This window comes from Pygoscelis adeliae, unplaced genomic scaffold, assembly GCF_000699105.1.
Source record: "Pygoscelis adeliae isolate BGI_AS28 unplaced genomic scaffold, ASM69910v1 Scaffold114, whole genome shotgun sequence".
Taxonomy (NCBI): Eukaryota; Metazoa; Chordata; class Aves; order Sphenisciformes; family Spheniscidae; genus Pygoscelis; species Pygoscelis adeliae.
The window spans coordinates 4997391-5001705 of NW_008824587.1; positions in this window are offsets into that span (position 1 = coordinate 4997391).

The window sequence follows — 4315 nt, forward strand, 5'->3', positions numbered from 1 at the left end:
TGGGCTACACTGGAGTTTCCTACCTCTTCCTTGCGCAGTCCTGCTCTGTGTGGGGAGGCGGGGGACTGTGCCGGTTTGGGAACTGGGAACTGCCACTCCAGAGCACGACCTCCCTGTGCGAACTTTAGCTCATCCCGGAGCAGGGGAAAGCAAGCCCCTCGCTGCTGGGTTTGATGACTGTGTGAAAACAACCCATTGATGAAACCCTCCCCAGACCCCTCCACCGACTCCTCATTCCCCCTTTCTCCTGGTCCTGTTCTCAGCGTTGCCATCCCATTTTGTCCTGACCCAGTTCTCCCTGTTTACCCTGGCACATCTGGCTTCTCCATCCCTCTCCTGTTCCCTCTTTCCTCTTCCTGCTGCTTCTCTCCATGTTTGGCCACGCTTAACCTTCCAGCTCATTTCTGTTCTTGAAGACAAGTTTTTTGGTACCCATTCCTCTTCCCTCACTGCCAAAACCATCTTTTAGACCCTCTGCATCCAACCCTGGGGACAGGAGAAACCGGCCACTTCATGGTACGTGGGTACCAGGGAGAAATGTCTTGCCTGGGTGAAGTGTGTTTGCAGCCATTATATACCCGATGCACCTTCAGGCATGCTCAAATTGATGGCTTCTCCAGCATCTCAAACTAAAATTAAAGCTTTTAGCTTATTCAGTCCCCTGGACAGAGTGACTCTGGGCAAGGCCCAGCTCGGAGCTGCATCTGGCCTCTGCAGCCAGCTCCAGGTGGGGACGGGGACGGGTGAGGACAGGAGGAGCACGGGGTGGTGGAGCACCACAGTCCAACACTGCTCCTGGAAGGGCACAGCTCCTGGGACAGCCTCTGTCCCAAAGCAGCCCCCCAGCTCGGTGGAAAACAGGCCTCATCCCCACAGCCCTGCAGTGCCTGCGGGGCTCAGCCTTCAAACGAGGTGGCTTTACTTGCGGGGGTTCATATTTAGGGGCCTGGGGGTGTCCCCTGGCCTCGGGGGGCTGGTGCAGGGTGTGCAGTGATGGCTGCCACCTCTGCAGATGCTCCGGTCCCACTTTTGGATGCTGTTCCTCTCGCAGCCACCAGTGGAGGGCGGGCTGGGCTCGGCAAACGTCTCGCCTCAGGGGGGACCTCTTTAGGGGCTCCCTTGGGGTCTCACAGCCCCTCCAAGGGGTTCAGAGCCCTGGGAAGCAGTGAGGGGGCACAGGCCGCTGGGAGCAGGGGGGTTACCCATGTAGGGGACAGGTCAAACCCTGTCTGAGGAAGTTTCGGGTACAGGTGATCGTGCTGGGTGTGAGGCCAGCAGCAATCCCAGGTGCTGGCGTTCCCCTCCACTCAGGCTCGTCACCAGAGCCTGTGCCTGGCGGAGACTTTGGCAGCACCGAGGTCACCCCGTTGTGCCATGCGGGTGGTGGGCAGCAGCCCAAACCGCCCGCCCCCACCCAGGAGCGGGTGAAAGCTTGGCCTCCCCAAAATCAGCCCTGGGGTTGTTACCTAGAGATGGATGGTTTGAAGTGATACAGAAGGATACGGGAGTGCTGCTCTCCCTTCCTGGAAGAGATGGCCGTGCTGCCCCGCACAGAAAGCCGCTCTGAAGGAAGAGGGGCCGCGGGGCAAGGCTCAGCGCTGTGTTTCCGTCTGTCTAAAAGCAGGTTAGTTTAAAAAAGCCAAGCAAATTCTGCATTCAGGGCACTGCCTGTTAAATGCAGATGCAAACAGTTCTGGAAGCTTAGGGAAGTATGGCTGTTATTTATTCGCAAGCAAGCCCATCCTAATGGAGACCGGCTTGTATTGCTGGGTTTTGGAGATGGATGGGGATTACAGGCACAGCCAAGGCCCATGCAAGGAGCAGGATTTAGCCCTTGCTGGTGCTGGCACAGCTGAGGGGCTGGGACCTGGCCAGAGCATAGCAGGGAGCTCACCCCGAACCCTGCGTTCCCGGCCGGCTGCGAGGGGGAGGAAGGTCGTAGTAGCAGGGTGCAGGCGAGAGGAGCAGGATGGGCCCCCCCCCCAAGGTGAGAGCTCTCGTTCTGGGGAGACGGGGGGTGCTGAACGACTGGCAAACAGCTCAGCAAACCGCACGGGGGGCTCTATACACAGGCCTTCGCTAGAGGGGACCTGCAGAGAGCTCAGCAGTACTGACGGAGTGTGGTGCTGTGCCGGAGGGCTGGGGCGTGCACATACCACGTACGCACGCCTCTGTGCCGGATTTCCCAGGGAGAGGGGAGCCCCATGAAGGTGTGTTCGTAGCTGTGAGTTATGCTGTAAGGAGTCACCCTGCCTAGCGATGCTGACGGCGCTACGGCATTGGGAGAATTAAAAGTAGCGGCTCTAGTCCCCGCTGGAGATCTGGTGGCTGGGGACAATTCACGGACCGTTTTGGTCATGGTTGTCCTTACTGAGGAGGGTTTTGTTGTATTTGGCAATGCTTCGAGACTCCCTGCAAAACCTAGCTACACCAATTAGAGTTTTTCCGCTGGCTGTCAGCTTTGGGTTGAAATCCCAGGGCCTTTTTAAAGTCCCAGCTCCTCTGGAAAAATGAAGCCTAGGTGTAAGCGTCCCTGAAGCTCTCAGCCCAGGAATGCAAGTGCAAGTGCGGTACTGAGCCCGGGATCAATGCTGGGACAAAACGCTTCCAGCAGAGAGGTGTTTGGAAAGAAGCAGCCAGTGCTTAATCATAGTCTGGTTTTTTTTTATTTATTTTTATTTGTGTGATTTTAAGGAGAAAGCTAATTGAATCCTCTTTCTATGATTAGAGACACCTTGCGAGACATCTGCCTCCTTTGATCAATAAGCTAAAGTCTGGCTCAACAGCTGTATATAGATAAAAGTACCATATATAAAGTATGAGGTATTCTTTTTTAATTAAAATACTTTAAAAGCTGTTTGCATGAGGTTAAGAAAACACTAAAATCCTTTCCTGGGTTATTATTAGCCTATTAATTTAAGCAAAGCCAAAGAGTTTTGCTTAAAATGTAGTTTTCACCATGGACATGACTGCTACTCCCAGACCTTGCATCCTGGACAGTAACGATAATATTAAGAAAAATAATGCTGCAACTTTCTCTCTGATCAGCATCTCTTTCCCACTCTAGGTCCAGCTCAGCCAGGCCATGCTTGGTGTGCAAAACTGGAGCGTATTTTAGCCTAAATGCAGGCGGGGGCTTTGCAAGCTGCTCAGGACCTTTCTGGGTGAAATTAATTTCTGCTGCTGAGAAAGTCTGTGACAACCTTTAACACCACATCTCTCCAGCCTCCTCCTGCCACTCTTGGCGTGCTGGAGTCTTCCCAAACAATGACAGCCACCCACTCCTCCACACGCTGGCGAGCTAGCTTTGCCTTTAAGCAGCGACAGGGAAATATTCTGGACTAAAGAAGGGCCTATCCTTTGGTGTGCTCTTTAGAAATGGAAATATGTGATTCCCCTGAGTGGTTCCAGTGTAACCAGGAGCAGGGCCAGGGACGGCTTCTCCCCCTCCAGTTTGAAGGGGCTGTGTTGCAGGGGATTCCATCAAAATGATGGTCTGTGGGGAGCGCCTGCGTCTCATCATCCTGCGTGCGGCACGGAAGGGATGGCAGCTTTCCTCCTTAAAGCAGAAAGGCTTTACTAGGGAAGCAAATGTCTTTTGGGCTGTTTGCTGCTTAGCTCCTGAACAGCACGGGATGGCCGGGCTATGCAGCAGGGTGAGGCTCGGGGAGCAGGGAATGGGTCCCGCTCTGCTCTTTTCGAGCCTGGCCCGTTCCAGTGGCAAATCCCATCTTCCAAAATAACCCGGGGTTTGACCCTCTTTTCTCCTAGTTAATTAAAAATCCTGCCCATGGGCACAAATGATGCCAGGCCAGGCTCTGGGAGAGCTTTGGGCAGTTGGGGTCATGCAGTACAGGCTGGCAACCCTGGGGATCACGGGCGATGGCGATTCTGTCTGAGGCCGGGACATCCCCCTGGCTCGGGAGGGGGGTCGTTGCCCCAGATCCCTCGCCAAATAATCCCAGGCTTGTGAAGAGGGATACGACCCCTACTATGCCACATCCGCCTCCTCAGTATGGCCCTGCCTTCCTCTAGCCCCATCCTCGAGGGTGCTGAGCAGCCCTCCCCAGGGACGCCAGCATCTCGCCAGCCCGAGCAGGAGTCGGGGTCTGATCCTGCCCTGGAGGTGACACCTTCCACGACCCGCACGGGGCCCTGCACACCCCCAGCGCTGTGCCAACGGGGCTGAGGAAGCGAGGGCGGCAAGAGCCTCCCTCCTCGCCTCCGGCCATCCAAGTGGCCTCTGGCTGGGCCGCAGGAAGAGGCTAACAGCGGCTGGGGGGGCACCCCCTCCGCCTTTAGGATTACTTTCAGC